General features: G+C 32.6%; 1 long non-coding RNA gene across 1 annotated transcript; it reads left to right on the top strand.

Moving 5' to 3' along the window:
• Nucleotides 1–3,007: 3,007 nt before the first annotated feature.
• LOC124353176 lies at nucleotides 3,008–6,923 on the top strand. The gene is made up of 3 exons (XR_006921574.1): nucleotides 3,008–3,139; nucleotides 4,645–4,797; nucleotides 6,833–6,923. It is a non-coding gene; the product is annotated as an uncharacterized LOC124353176 (long non-coding RNA).
• Nucleotides 6,924–17,092: the final 10,169 nt, after the last annotated feature.

The following is a 17,092-nucleotide window of genomic DNA, read 5'->3' as shown; positions in this document are numbered from 1 at the left end:
ACGTACATGCATCAAATCAACAGACAGCAGATGTCTTAACAACAAAAAACCAAGCTATGACTATTTACTTGCATTATAATTTTTTTTTTACATAAAATTACACGATTCCTGAAGGCAATTGCAGAGGATATATCAGCATTAATCTTAATAATCACTAATTACCATTAATACCACTTGTTTTTAATGCACATACAAAAAACTTTTATATAGTTATACAGAACTGTCTGAACCTGAACCCGTACCTCCCAGTCCAGAACCCTAAACAGTGACAAACAGTGATTAGTGTGATGGTCATGGTGATGCGATAGCTGTCTGCTGGTTAGAGATGTGTCGCGGTAGAGACTTCTGTAAAGGCTACTTAGAACTGTTACTTATTTGACCCAAGAGTGGTTACTAAAAAGTCTCGGTTACAGTAAAGTTACTGTTTCTATAACAGATATATACTTAGTCCTCCATCACGTTTAGACGTTACGGTTACAGATACTCTAAGTAACTGGAATCTGTACCTTTTTAAATGTTTTAGATGGTGACGTTGAAAATGTGGTTATTCTTCACGTCTCTACGAACACAACACTAGCTCCATGCAGTTAACAAAATTTGTTTTGACGTGAACAACGTCATAAATTAGGTTGCGGCTCGGAGTCACTCATGAAAAAGTGTAACGCCCGGTAACGTTACGATGCCCGTCCAGTGGGTCCGCCGCACGGGATCCGCACGGGATAAAGCAGATAACTGTGGGTCCGCCGCACGGGATAAAAGCAGATAACTATTGTTTATTCGTGAAAAATGTGGAGTGCTTAATTCGTCATTTACAACAACTACAACAATAAAGGTAAATAATTGTACACTGGATATTTCATTTATCGTAAACTATGATTGATTGATTAATTGTTAGATTGACACAAAAGTTGAGAAACTGAGTTTATAGGTTATGTCATACTATTGACAAATGTTGATAGTGGTTAAGTAAATTAATTAGTTTTAAATCACTCTGCAACCAATCGTAATTCAGTCGATTGAGAAGAAACAGCGCGTATTGCTAGTCAAACATTTTAAAATAACAAATTATATAACCTCTAACCTGTCATAACGTGCGACCAAACAAACGAACTAAACCGACCAATCACCACACGCGCGGAGTTAGAATTTAACTGTGTTTTACCAAGAATTTCAAAATTCCAATTTTAGTAAATGTTTTATTCAACTTTACCATTTACAAATAACACATTTTAATTAATTTCAAATTATGTACAATGTTTTAGTAAACAAAAATATATTTCTAATAGTTAAAAATTTGTGCAATTCTTATTTTCATTCAATTCCTTGTTCCTATTGTGCAATTTAATAATATTCAATATCAATTAAATATTCTAAACCGAGAAAAAGACGTTGTCACGTAAAATCTTCGCCCGAAAAACCGACTTTACAGGCAACCATAATTTTTTTTCTTTATTTATTTAATAATCTCAGTGCCACTTATTCTTGATTATTCTTATTTCGCAACACTCAGGAGAAAATATTGCTTGAAAAATTAAGTCACGACGGTGTAAATCACAATAACTTGGAATTGTTCAGGTCTTATTTGGGTGGCCGAGTGCAAATTGTCACAGTAAATGGTCGTAGCTTTTGTGTAGAAGCTGTTGTGCACAGGGATCCCCCTTGGACCCTTACCCTTTCTTGTTATGGTAAATGACATATCTTGTAACACCGACTCTAATGTAATTTTGTTATGCTGATGAAACCACTCTGATTGATGTTGATGCTGATATACATGACTTGGTCATATCGATGCAGAACTCATTTGACAATGTCTCGAGTTGGCTCCGAGCCAACCTTTTTATGCTTAACATAAATAAAACACAGATAATGATATTTATCTTGAGTGATATAAATATTTTTAAAGATAGTGTTAAAATACTGGGAATAGTAACAAACCTAGATAGTAAGTTAGTTTGGCATGAGCATGTACATATTTTAAGTAGTAAGTTATCTAAAGTAATATATCTCTTGAGAAAACTAAAGGCCCTATTGAATATGTTAATACAGCTTATTTTGCTTTTTTCAAAGCCTAATCCTGAATGGGCTCAGTCTATGGGGAGTCCAGATCTGGTGTACATATGTTTTACTACTTCAAAAGAAAGCTCTAAGAACCATAATATGTAAAGTTTACTCACGAACTAACAATAGACCGTTGTTTATAACGAAGAATATCATGACTTTGGTTAATCTATATATTTTTAATATCATTGTAACCGTTAAGGAAAATTATGAGAGCTTAATACTAAGAAGTGATGTCCATAGACATAATACTAGGAATAAAAGTCTTATTGATATTCTATATAAGAGGCTCACTAAATCTAAATCTAATCTGCATCAGCAAAGTGTTACATTTTTTAACAAACTTCCAGTCTTAGTTCGTACTTTGGAGACATCAAAATAAAAAAAACTATCGCTTTCTTATTGGCAAACCCATTCAACAAAGTGAATGTCTTGCCTTATCTCAGAGTGTTTTTAAGCTTTATTTCTAATGCATGGAGTGTTTGCTTATGTATTAACCCTGCGTGATTTTAAGATAGCCTTTTTGGTTTTTAGTTTTAGCCTTAATATAATAGGTTATAAGTAATCCATAAACATTTTAATTGGACTTTTCTACATAACCAAGGACAAAAGTAAAAGCCACGATGATCATTATATAGAATAATGTACAATAAGAGTAAAAATAAACTATTGATTATTAAAATATACGATAATAGTGGCATTAACTACTTTCTAAAAATAGTTAAGACCTACTGAGTAAAAAACATCCCTCATCAACATTAAAAATATATATATATATATACATACAGGAATCAAATATATACATTGTTTTGATGCCTGTTGTCATAGTATTACCATTGTCTAAAGGTACTTCCAAAGCTATTACTTAAACGCTAAATTGTATTTATATTCCCAACTATTGGTTGGCAACCTATGCGTAATTCCGTACTCGTGTCTTCTGCAAGTCTGCAAAACTGCAGTCGATTGGTCAATTATCACCTGGCGGCTGGCAAGTAGATTTTGTCTTGTGGACGTCTGTATTTGTTTATATTTGAAATTATTTTGTAGAAATATTTTGAATTTCATTTTAAAAATGACCCAGGTATAGCTAATTGCAGTTTTATATATTTAAGCTTTTGAAATGTAAGCTTCTTGCTTGTTTACAAATTGAAAGCTTTTGTTTGGTATTAATGTTGGAAGGTTGATCCATATGCCCGAAACATAACCTTGAAACAATTTAATATGGAATGTTTTTAATTTACATAAGGAAGTTAAGAAATAAAAAAAATCAATGACAGTATAATTTGTTATCTTTATAATTGAATTTTCATACAAGACACAATGACGTATAATTCTTTTTATGATTAAAGTATGAAAGGAATGTCAAATATAATTTAATTGTACAGTTAATATATGTTTTTACCATATGTTGCCATACCAAAAATTATGTGAAAGGAAGTATAATGATGGCATATAAGTAGACCATATTTCCTGATCTTTAGTAAAATTGTACTAGATATAAGCTTCTAAAATGTATTCGGATTAAACCTTTGAGGGCTGCATTATGATAAACGGACTAATAATCGAATCAGGGTACCAATTGTATTTATTAGATTTTACCTAATGTATTGAATACAGAAACATTCTAATTTTAGTTATTTACTATTAATTATTTGCAAACTCTTTTTAATGTATTAACAATATTGATCCAAATTTATTCAAAGTAAAATCATTTGAATGGTATTTGAGTAATGGGGCAAACCATTACGATCAATCCTACGTTAAGCAGACCTGTTTTTTTATATTGATTATATTGATTTATAATCATTGATACATAATATTCGTGTATTGAATACTAGACTATCAATCGATATCAACTTATCTATAATCCTGAACAACAATCATATGTTTGAAATTAAAATAATTAATTTTATATTTTTTTTCCCTAGAAGGAAAGAGGCAATAATCTCTACACATAGTCCTGAAAGGACCTTTGCGTCTCCCTTACTTTATTTTTAGGCCCTCAAAATCTGAGACTTTTACAGAAGCCAATTAAATTTGAGGATTCCTATTCTCTGATATCCTTGGGTCTGAGAAAATACACACCTAGGAATCTTTTTCCTAATTTTACATATGGCAGGACAGTTTAGCCATGTATGTTCCTCTGAGAGTCAGTATTCATCATTCTGGCTTAGTTAGACCCGCCTTCATCATATGTTTCCTAAGGAGACCATATCCTGTTAACATCCCTAATACGAGTTGTATATCCTTACTTTTTTGCTAAGAGAGCTGACCACTATTTATCATTTGGTGAGATGAGCATTTTAGATTGTGTTAGTTCAGAGACCCCTCTCCAGTTTAAGAATTTAATTCTCTTTTCCCAATCTTTTACTAGAGCTTTGCTGTAGGATAAAGCTACTCCACAGCCTGGTTCTGGCCCTACCATAAGGGTTTCTGTAAAATCGGTTTAGTGATATAAAATCATCAGAATGGAACATGCTAATAGTGGAAATGTGAAATTTCAATAAATGTCATTCTTTCATAATGCCTAGGATAACATATTGACAATCATTTAAGGGTAATAAATAGTTAACTTTTGTGTTGCAGCAAAATGAAGATATTGCCCTATTTGATAAGCACATTTTGGAAAAAATTAGATTTTTTCAAAATTCAAGTCCAATTTCAATCCATCACTAAGCGTAACTGAGCCTGGTAGTGGATTCCTTGTCCGCCCCCTTCAGTCTTCAGACTACAATGCTGGTACGTAGAAATTTGTAGGCTATTTCTTAAAATGCATGTATGATTTTTCAAGGGTCAGTTCATCTGAACCCTTATTGTAAGATGAGCTTTAAATGGTTAGTTCAGTTTTACTATAATAGGTCTTAGTACTTATATTAAACCAGATTGATAACTGTATTACCCTGTTTATTTTTTCAAGTACTGAATGGATATTTTTGTTTTGGATTGAAGATTTCTTAAAACAAACAGCTAAGCATATCTGTGTTTAGTTTTAATTTGTTTTATAAGAAAATATATATACATTTTTTCAACCCTTTAGAAAGACCTTTCTTTTTACAGGCTTTAGAAGATTTCTTGATTGAGCGGAGTTATTTTCTAACAATTTATGCTATCTGATTGAATAGCATAAATTGAGTGTTTTCAAACGAGGCAAACGAAACGAGATGATGAACAATATACTATTCCAGAACAGATGTAAAGGTGTGGACTGATACATTTTAAAACAGAGAAAGAGAAGAGTATTTTTATACCAAATATATCAAGATCAGAAAGGATGAGTTAAATAAATTTTTGTAAGAGAAGTCATTCCCTTTTAGCCTTAATTTGCCCATCCACATGGGCCACTGACCTGTGTGAGAAACAGGATAATACAAGGTCAACAGTACTGATCAAAAGTGGCATGAATCACTAATCTCTAACTCAGATCCAAAGTCCTATGCTTTAGCCTTTAAACAATTGGATCTCCAAGATAATACAAGGGTCATTCAGGAAGTAAGTTCTGAGCTAATTCTTATGGAAGAATAGAAATAGCTTTACTATTTGTTTTGGCATGATATACTGGAATTTTTTTAGTGCAGCAAGCAAAACTATGCAAAAACACTTTAGAGATATTTGTAATTTATACAGTTCCCTCAAAGAATATGTACAAGGTTTATGTTTGATCATTATGAAACAAAGCGCATATAGAACTGTGTGAATGTGAGACTGCCACCAATGATGTAGACTTTAAAAGGAGGAAAAGAATAAAACCTTCCATGATAATGATGATATCGCCAGACTTGATGGAAGACAGGATATGGACATGGATAGCCAACATATCAAAAATTCATTTTGAGTACAATAAAGTCTTGTGTCTTTTACAATCTTTTACTTTTAAAAATGAAGAAATTTGTAATAGAGCTTCTGTTTTGATATAAAGTATCCCACTGACCTTGGCTCAGATCTTGTGTATTTTTTTCTTTGTTGAAGTTTGTTTGTTTTTGACGATGGAAGGATTGTGAAGGAAACCGGATTTTTCGGGACATTTGCCATTATTCAGTGATACAACAAAATCAGTAACACACCTGTTTCAAAAATCAGTTGTGTTACTGATTTTTTTGTTTATTTTAATGCCTTTATGGAGCCACTTAATCTAAACATAAAAGAACATAATTTGTGTAGTGAATTCTTTAAAATAATGAAGCAACGGCTGATAACTCTTTTATCTTTTTAAAACATTTATGTACAGAGCTTTAAGAATTTTGCTATCCATGGTGTCAACAAATGCCTCTGGTAATTCAATAAGTCTAATCTACTGTGGGAGATGACAGTTTGAATTGGTGGGGTTCGTTCCCTAAGTATCAGGAGGTTCTTGCTAGCCTCAACAAGGATGTGCCACCCCCTGCCTGCTTTGACTGGAGAGGCTGGTTCAGAGCTGGCCTTTCCTTCTTCCGGGGGGGGACACTACCTTAAGATTAGTGCCCTAAATTCTTCCTCAGGGATCTCGATAGGAGGCGTGCCCCTACCCCGTAACCTTACCTATCCTGAATATCCTGTCACTCCGGAAGCAGTGCTAAGGTTTCTTATAGGGCTATGTGCAATTTATATTAAGCTTCTTATCCTAATAGAACAAAAAAAAAAAAAACAAAAAAAAACAAACAAAACAAAACTGTTTAGAAACTTAAATTAATGAAATAGGCGGATACCTCAGATGTAAAAAAGCACTAGTAATGTCCTACTTTTGCTTGTAAAATTTGTGACTTTAATTTATATAATATTGCATCTGATTTGATTCCAGGTTTTATAGAACTACTCGGACAACTCACTTCAACTGGAAGATATCTCATACAATGAGTTTGAGGGTGAGTTTTGTCCATCTCTAAGTAACTTGCTTTTAAAACCCATTGAGGAAGCAATTAACCAAGCCTCTCTAGGACTGAATGCTTGAATTGGTTTTGGCAAAAATTCATGGGGGTACTAAAATATTAATAGAATGAGTCTGAATAACAGATAAATTAGTCAATTTTTCAGGTAATTTTAGTCTACTTAGTTGCTCTACAATAGTATTTGTTGCTTTCTCCAAATAATTTTATATTTATATTTTTTTTAGTATGGTATCTGTTTACAAATATTTTTTAGTTAGAAAAACAAAAAAAAAATCAAAAGCAACTGTCAATATTCTATTTTTTGTTTTGTTTTATGTTTTTCAATAAATTTTTACTAAAAACAGCACAATGTGTTTTTACATGGAAAACAAGTTTTTATTTGGATTACTTAATTGTAAAGCATAATAAAAAACAATCAAAATTCGCTTACATTTGTTCACTTTTTGATGAGTTTATGACAAGCTCCTGCATTAATCTATCTGGGAAATGAGATAAAACTGTTTGTTTCATTCAATTTTTTTATTTAAAATGATAATCTCAAATAAACTATTTACATTTTTTTGCAATTGTGGGGGGGGGGGGGGGTGGGGGGGGGGGGGGGTGGGGGGGGGGGGGGGTGGGGGGGGGGGGGGGTGGGGGGGGGGGGGGGTGGGGGGGGGGGGGGGTGGGAAGAAGTGGACGCAAACTGTTTTCAAATAGCAATAAAAGTCAAGCTACCCATTTTCGCATAATTTTGTCAAGGATACTTGGTGCTTTCAAGGCACTCATTTCAACTAGTACAAGAGGAAGAAATTCCTAGAGTGCCTTAAAATTTATACAGTGATCGATGTTATGATGCGAAGCAACGTTACTTTTTCGCGTGCTCCGCCCACCTATAACACGAAATTGTGAATAAACGAAACTAGAACGGTCATAACAGGTAGAAATTAAAAACCTTAACGATTGATCGTAATCCGAAGTAAGTTATGGCTAGCGAGATAAACAAACTTTGTCACATAAAGTTCTCAAAGAACGCTCTGTGTTATCAATAAGAGCAGAAGATAGAACATAATTTGAAAAGATAGAGAGATGTGTATAAATAAGAAGTAGAAGCACCCAGTATCTTGCCGTTAATCATCTTACGGTGTTTTTTCTGTTAATGTAATTATATTGCCGCAAGATCTGACCATCGACTTCTTAACCAGAAAATGTATGTAGACGAATCCCCCACAACTTAACCCAACCGAGCAACTACTTTTGAAAAAAATTGGAAATTCTCGTTTTAATTTTAAACTTAATAACAAAACCCATCGACGCGCTCACACCCTCACACCACACACACACCACACACCAAACACACACACCACATCACTCCACCACACCACACACACACACCACAAACACTAAAACACACATACACCACGACATACACACAACCGCGCGCGCTGTGGATTGCATTTTAATTATTTAGTGTCCTTTGGTGGTGACACAATATATTAACCCACGGGTGTTGCTTGGGTCCTGTATAGTGTTTGGGTTTTATTGAACATTTATTATTTTTTATTTTTATCCTGATTTGATTGTCAAATATTTTACACAGTATATTAATATTTGTAAGTTGGCCTCAGTGCGTTTGTATTTGTTATTATTGTTTGTAAGCTTAGAATGTGTTATTGGTTATTGTCCGTAAGTTTAATGCTTTCGTATAGATTTATCACATTCTTATTTCTTGTTATTCATATATTGTTATTATTATGTAACATTTTGTTAAATTTTTTTAAACCACTGAAATGTAAATAAATAAATAAACCACTTTGCAGGAATCTCAGGAAAATATTTTTAATTATTATAAAACCCCAAAATCCCTTACTCCCCTAAAAAATGCTTGCATGGTTTCGTGAATAGTTTTTGAATTTTCGTTCTAAAGAGCTTTGCTCAGATTATGGTGCAATACTTACTTGTGGGGCAGGCATTGTTTGTAACTTTCCTAAGGGTGCAGCTGTAATCGACGTTCTCCGTTTTCCTGCCTGGTCTATCTTCTGCAAGCCTTATGTGAACGTCATAGTGACCCTTTGTTCTTTTTATGCGTTAGTCTGTGATTTTCACCTTGGTCCTACCCCACTGATTTGTTAGCCGGTGGTATGTCATAGGAAAATGGTAGAAATTGGTATTTATTACAGTTTTGGTAGAAAATAATTTTGTGTTCATGTTTGTTTTATATAAATTTTTGGCAGGATTTTGTGAATTTACAACTGTTCCAAGAACTTGAACGGAATGGAGTAAGGGGTTTACTCTTTTGTTGTGTTAATAATGATGGTAGGAAGTTTTTGGTGCTGAGCACCTTTTTCCTAATATTTTACAACAGCCCTTTAGAACAAGAATGTAAGTACTAGGCTATTATTATATAGACTAAATCAGTTTATCGAATTTGTTAGTATAATTTTGTTTATTTAATTAACCTAATTGGTGTTTTTAAGTATGACTAGCCTTTTTTTACTTCAATATTCATTTTGTTTTGTTTTAAAGTTAGGCTATGTGTTTATTAAGATGTTGAAAAAAACAGAAAATGTGTAGGCTTAAGCTATGACATAAATTGCCCATTAAAAGTCCACTGTGAACTTGAAGCAAAAGAATAATACAAAGTAATTTACAGTATATTAAAGAGGCAACCACCACAATCAAAAATAGTGTATCAAATTATTAAAATACCTAAACTATGGAATACAAAGACATTCTATCTATAGTTTTTTATAAATAATTCTCCCAGTTTTTTAAAATACAGAATATATTGAATAAATACCTTAATATTGTTCAAAATTAAATCTAAACAAAGTAAATTCATTTGTATAGTAATTTGAGGGCTACATATAATAAGTAGTCACTACGACAATCGAATATAGTATTCTATCGATTTAGAAAATATCTCAACTATTCAATATGAAAACATTTGACCTATTAGATATTCATAATTAATAATTGTCAACTGTTTTTAGTTTTCTAGAATAACAATATTGTTTTGATACAATCTTAAAAAAAACATAATTGAGTTGAAACATTATTGTTGAAAATTTATTAAAGCAAAGTAAAATCATGTGCATGGTGTTTGAGTAGTGGCCGCTAGACATTGGAAGTAGTATAATTTAAAAACACTAACCAATAATGATAACTTTTTATTTTTGTGAGACCTTTCAATATTAAGTCTGTCTTCTTCAGTCACAGCACAAAAGTCAATTCACATCACTGAAGAAGATAGCCTTTCTATTGAAAGGCCTGACAAAATACAAGAGTTAACAGTATTGGTGTTGTGTTTTTTAATATAGTGATTGAATTAAGAAAAGCCAACACAAGCTCTATGTTCATTACTGGGAAATACTGTTAGTCTATTGTGAAAATAACCTATATACTACCAAAATAACTTTGTGAGTTATTCCGTTCCAGTAACCTGTTACTAGCAGGGTTTAAGCTACGATCTTATTTTGCAAAATGAGTCGAGAAAGTGTGACGCTGTTGGGAAAAGTTCTTGTAAAATTGTGACGAAAGCGAGAAGAACAACTAGCAGTGAAAAGTACATCACATTTTATAGGATTATACATTTTTTTTAATGATACTATAAAATTTTATGTATTCTGTCATCACATTTAATTTCATGTCTATAAAATATTAAACACTTTTACCGTACTGCTAGACGACAAACTTTCTGGTTGAAAACGTCTGCCTACTCTCGGATCAAAAAGTATAGATACCCAGAGTTTGAAACGTTAACTATACAATAACTAATACAACTAAATTTACAGGAGTTACATTAAAAATTGATCTTGAACTTCTGCACTTAGACATATAAAGCAAATTATTTACAAACAATAACCAAGTGTTGTGTCTGTAAGAATGAAAAAAGGTTTCCGGTTTTTTGGCGGCTTTACTGCTAACCTGCAATTTTGATAATTAATTATTCATTGTTAAACCTGCCATTGGAAGTCCAAAGCTGATGATGATGAAATGGTCAAATATATTAAAACTATATTTAATTTATTACAGCCTCCTCTTGCAGTGAACCACGCACGATCATCACAACACTGCCCTCGACAATCTGACGGTTTTGGGCGTTCTATCAAGCAGGCAACCAACTGCGGTAAATCAACAAAATCTGTTCAATTAAAGTGGTTTTTGAAAACTATAGTTATAAAATTGTGTTTACACAAATAAATGACCTTTGAAATAAAAATTACATATCCAATGCCGAACCTGGTTAAAAATAAAAGTTAAAAATGGTTATTTGACAACAACTCTTATCCATATAATTAAAGAATTCTAAAATTAGATACTCTAAATAAGTACACTTGTATATATATTGTATAAAACTTTGGTCTTTTAAAAAGAATTACAAGTTTTCCTGGTTATGAATGTTCAAAATTGCAGTTTGGTTGAAAACGCCACAAAACAGCACCACTTTTGTTCTTACTGTCATAAAAACTTAAATTTAGTGTATGTAAACAATTTTATTTATATGTCTAGATACAGAAATAGGTAAACAAGCAAAATTTATAATTTGCTCAAGTTAGTTAATTCTAGTACGCTTGAACGAACTCACTTAAGTAGTTAGTTTGTGGTAAGCATTCAAACTAGGTTATCTATACTTTTTGATGTGAGAGTAGTATCCAACGAACGGCCATGCTTGTTGCGATGACAGAGACAACCAAATATATAGCCTACGCGGTGTGTAAACTGCTTTCTCAGTTGTCACAAGTGCTTGTCTACTATCTCGTTATTATTCTTAATCATGTGTGTAGTATTAGTTTTAGGTATTTATCTTGTTTTATGAGTTAAATGTAATTAAACTTTTCAATTTAGTTACATTTTACAATAAACATAAAATGTATTTGAAATAAACAGTTTTTTTGAATAGTTTTTCTTATTTTTTAATCAATAAATATGCTAATTTTAAATAAAATACCCTGTTTTATACCTTTTGTTTGTTTTACCTTTAATAATTTAGTTATATTAAAAATTAGTTTTAAACTTAAAGAAACAAATTGTTTTTACTTGCCTTAGCGTTATAGAAAAAATTAATGGATTTATTTGTGGCATGCGAAGAGTTAATAACAGTCTATTTATTAATGTAATTTTATTAGTTCTACAGGCTAAAGTATTAGAAAACTTCAGAATGTTTTTCGATAATTAATATTGGAATCTTCACTGAACACCAATGTTAAATAAGTGCTACAGGACAAATAATTTTGCTAAAAAGTCTGAAGAGCTTGTAGCATTTTAGCTAAGAAAATTTTCATCTCAGCTTAATCCGATATGACATTGGGATGTTGGACATACCTGGTCATCAGTGCAGGCTTTGGGAGCGCCCTTTGGCTGAGACAAAAAACAACCTTCGAGATGGTACCCAAATTTCAGCTTAGATCACATGAGCACTTGCAAAGGTTGTCTTTAACTTTGGTATTACTAATAGCGAGTTTATTATACCTCAGCTCAATTTTTGATTGGTTGATTTTCAAAACGATGATGTAGCTTAGTAGTGACTCAACTTCTATTGCACCAAAGAGGGGTTTTTTATTGACCTTTAATGAAAAACTTGCAATCAATATTTACAAATTAGTACCCACTCATTGCCATGTAGGCTAATCAATAAATCTTCACTTTCAAATTTATTTATTTAGCATTCATCATGAAAAGAAATCGCCAGTTAACTATAGAGATAATGGATGCATTGATGTATAGCAGAGTTATTTTGTGTTGCAAGTTGGCAGCAATGAAGAGTTTGAAAGTATTACTTTCAAAATTGAAGTGAAGTGGAGAGGCGTTTTATTTTTGCTATTTCTACTTTTAACTATGAACTCACATACTTCAGCATTTCAAAAGCTTATAGCCTAGTACACATAAAAATACCAAAGTAAATTATAAATAATAACAGTTTAGAGTACGATAAGTGAATCACCTAACAGAAAACAAACCAAGATGTGATCCGAGAATGGTTTGCACAAAAAGAAACAGCGGAACCGGGACTATACGCGGTAAGCAGCACAACCTTCCTTGCGACTCGCACTGAGACAGTGAATCAGGGCAGAGCAGGAGGTTGGATTTTCAACTGGTGAATGTGTTAAATAGTGAAATAAAGGTAGCATTTGTTTTGTTTCTGAAGAAAGTTGTGTTTGGTGAAGTAATGTTACGTTGTTCATACAGTTAATGGTAATTCTGTACAATTAAAAGTCAATTCTGTATGTGGGAGGATTTGTATTGTGATGATTGTTATTGTGTGCTTATTCAGGGCGTAAGGTGAGATGAACATTTTCTTAGCAATAATCTTACAAGCTCTTCAGACTCTATAGCAAAAATATTTGTCATGTAGCACGTATTAATTGCATCGTTGTTCACCGGGTATTCCAATATTACTTATCAAAAAAAGTCTGAAGTTCTTTAATACATTAGCCTCCAATATTTACTGGGATAAAAATACTGTCGTTAAAGTAATAAAAACCTCAATAATTTAAAGATGAGATTTTTTTAAAGTGGTTTGATTAAAAGCAGTTTAGTTACAAAACTACATTTTAAATTTATTGTACAAATATAAATAAAAATACAAAAGACTTCTCTCAATGTAAAATAAAATAATGTAGTCATTTTTTATAAAACAAGTTACTTTTAACAACAGTTTATCTATAGAAAACTAATCAGGTTCATGTCTAACCAACCTCATTAAATCTGTAACCTTCTTTTTTTTTGTAAACTCCACTATTTAAATCTCATTGAAATGAATTCCTTTCTATTAGATGCTTTAAAATTGATTATACTTAACCTTTTGCAAATGTCTTTCATTCCAAAGAGGAATCTGACTATAACAAAACTTCAAAAAATCTCCAGTACTGTTACCAACATCATGACAAGATAGAAGCTTTCAAAGTTCGTTTTCGTGTGTATACATGTCAGCCATGGCGCAAAAGCGCTGCTGTCATAGCAACAAAAGCATGACCATTCGTTGTACACTACACTCGAATCATGCATGGCCCGCTCTCGTGTCATTAACTGGGAATAGGATGCTATAATAATTAAATATTGTTTTAATATATTTTGACCATTTCCCATCATCTTTTTTCATATGGGCTGTGGACCTCCAAAAACACCACATGTAAAAATGACATTGTTTTTTCATTCTTACAGACTCTAAACTTGTTTATTATAGTCCGTAATTTTAGCTCTATTAGTTATATTTTAGTTAACATTCAAATTCGGGCATCTACACTATGGAAAATAAACAACTACAGCAGTCATGGATATTTTGAACAATCATAAACAACTCCAAGGAAGGTTAATAATTACTCCTGTTTTCCCCGATGTGATAGTCTGGCTTACGTAGATTTATTTAAGGCTGTAAGCAACACTCCAAGTCCATAGTTCAATTTATAAATGGGCTGTAAGCAACCACTCCAAGTCTATAGTTCAATTTATGAATTGGGGCTGTATGCAACACACCAAGTCCCTAGTTCAATTAATGAATGGGCTGTATGCAAACACTCCCAAGTCTATATTTCAATTTTTAAAAGGACTCAAGAGTTATGTTTCCAATCGATTCCAAGATGATTGAAGTAAACAAAACAAGACACAATTCTATAAAAAATACTACAAAAATAAAATTGCTTACAAAATTAATCAAAGAATTCATCAAGGTTCAGGTCACGAAGGAGTGGTATTTTTGGCACTGGTCAATGTATCTGGTATGGAGCAACCTGGCAAGCTGGAATTTTGTTTTTGCCACTACTTCTGTGAATGCATTATCATAAATCGTGTCCAAGTTATCAATTGTAAACTTCCATACAATTTTAGAAGACATTTCTCTCCTGCTTCAAAATTTGTTAACTTCCATACAATTTTAGAAGACATTTCTCTCCTGCTTCCAAAATTTGTAAACTTCCATACAATTTTAGAAGACATTTCTCTCCTGCTTCCGAAATTTGGTGCTGTGTACGTTAGGGCTTTGGAAAATTCCAGCTATTTTAGAGAGGAAAGAATTATCCGTATATACCTGTATCACTTTCTTCATATCCAACCTAAAGGGTTCTGGTGTGGTACTAAGTCCAGTGGACTGCATGAAGGAAGAGACTGTTTCAAGTATTGTATTTACAGAAACAGGACAAATACAAAATATTGAGTTTATTTCATAGCCCACTTTTGTGGATGTAGTTGTTGCTTGTGGTTGAGACCTGAAGTTTTGCACGTTTTAAAATTACATCTCCTTAGCCCAAAATGGGTTGTTGAGGGAACAGCTTAAAAAGACCCATCAAGTAGCACCTCAAATTAAGGCGTTAATGAGACAAGACCAAGACAGCAAAGATCTGAAATCTCTAATCAAAATGGCAGCCATTTTTTAACCTTCAAAAGTCATAGATCCATTACTTACATTAAATTTTATTTTTGACAACACTAGATTAGAAGCAATGAATGAGTCTACCAAACAATGAGAAAGCTTTTTTGGAAACTACCATTGGTGCCCTCATTTAAGATCGAAAGGGGGTAAAATTCTTGTATCAGAACTACACGACATATTGCATATTTATTTATTTGAAGGCACTTATCAGACAGTTTCCAAAAATAAGGGATAATACAGAATGAATGATTTACATACTGTTGGCTTTTTGACGCCTTATAACATACCTTTCCTCTGTGTATGAAGACATTGAGGTAAAGTCCCTTGCTCGTATTTGTTGAATGTCCTTAGGTCAGGCATCTGTAGTTTGTTCACTGGTTGCAAAATTGAAATGAATAATTATATAATAACTTTGTCCTTCTTGCAATCTGCATAAAACGTATTGTACAAGCACCTTGTGTTCAAATATTTTCTAAAAATTTAAATAATAAACAAAAGTCTCATCTTAGCCACTTTTGAGTGAACTTTAGCTGTAAAGTGTCCCCAACAGCTGTTTTATTAGGATCAATTTTAACTATAAGGATTACGTGCTATAAATGTTTAGAATTGAATTTTCCAGAATATAATTGAAATTATTCTAAAACACTTTTAACCAGTGTTTTCTCACCCTTTAAGAACGCTATCCTTGGACTTCTTGCAAATATTTTCAAAACCAAAATTACACTAAATCGGTCCCAGGCCATTTATCAAGTTTTTAAGTAACGCCTAGGATTAAACGACTCGTCATGTTCCATCTTAAATATATATGGCCTGTATATAAGATCTTTTTCTTCCAGAATCTTCCTTTAGAATGTTAGAAGGTAACAACAGCATGGGAATGATGGAATCCTTAATAAACCTATGATAGATTATGAAGAAAATTGTGTAACTGCATCTGCATCGTTATGTAGACATGTTGTTCTTTTGTAAACCCCTAGACCGCTGCAATAATCGAGACCTGCTAAAAGCAGCTAATATAGCCAAGGGTTATGTACTTATGCAAAGTCCATAGTAGAAGTAGATCCCACGTGGATACTATACTTCTATGCAAGTCCATGCAAACAGACATATCTTCTTAAAACCACTTATTGTGGCCACAAATTTTCCCTCCAGAGACCTATCATGAATTGAATAACAATGGTTGCGATGAAACCTATCTATGCTTCATAACAAGCATTATTGAACTCTTGGTTGGATACTTTGCCCATCTACATCGACAGGCTTTCCAATATATTGGCTTATCACAAGTTGATGCTCAATATTTTCAGTTTCAAATTTCAAATAGCAATTTCAGTTGATGTGAAATATATATACAGTTGCGATTATTCATTTGGACAGTACTGAAACTGAAATTACCCCCAAAGAAAATGCGAGGTTCAGAAGAAGTTTATTTGAACCATAGACTTGATGTAATTGTATGTTATTCAAATTTCAAAAGCATTGTGTTGAGTGACTCATGGTATTGTATATGATGGCATGAGTAAAGCAACAGTTAGATAAGTAGCAGAGCTGAATTTCATTAGCCTTATATTTTAATTAAAATATTTATCTTTCCTATACAAACACAGAAAGAGTCAGTTGCTAGGCGGAAAGGTTAGTATAAATTGAGTCTTCTGCCTCACTGGTCACATAAGTACAAATGAATTTTGCATGAAACCCTTAGTGATAGCTAAGGATAAATATCCAACATTTCAAGTTTACAGACCCCAATTTATTTTCACAGTTTATAGCATTTCACCTAATGCACAACGCTCAACCAAGCTCCATGGATTTACACCCACCATCA

This window comes from Homalodisca vitripennis, chromosome 1 (assembly GCF_021130785.1).
Source record: "Homalodisca vitripennis isolate AUS2020 chromosome 1, UT_GWSS_2.1, whole genome shotgun sequence".
NCBI lineage: Eukaryota > Metazoa > Arthropoda > Insecta > Hemiptera > Cicadellidae > Homalodisca > Homalodisca vitripennis.
This window is presented reverse-complemented; position numbering and strand designations above follow the sequence as displayed.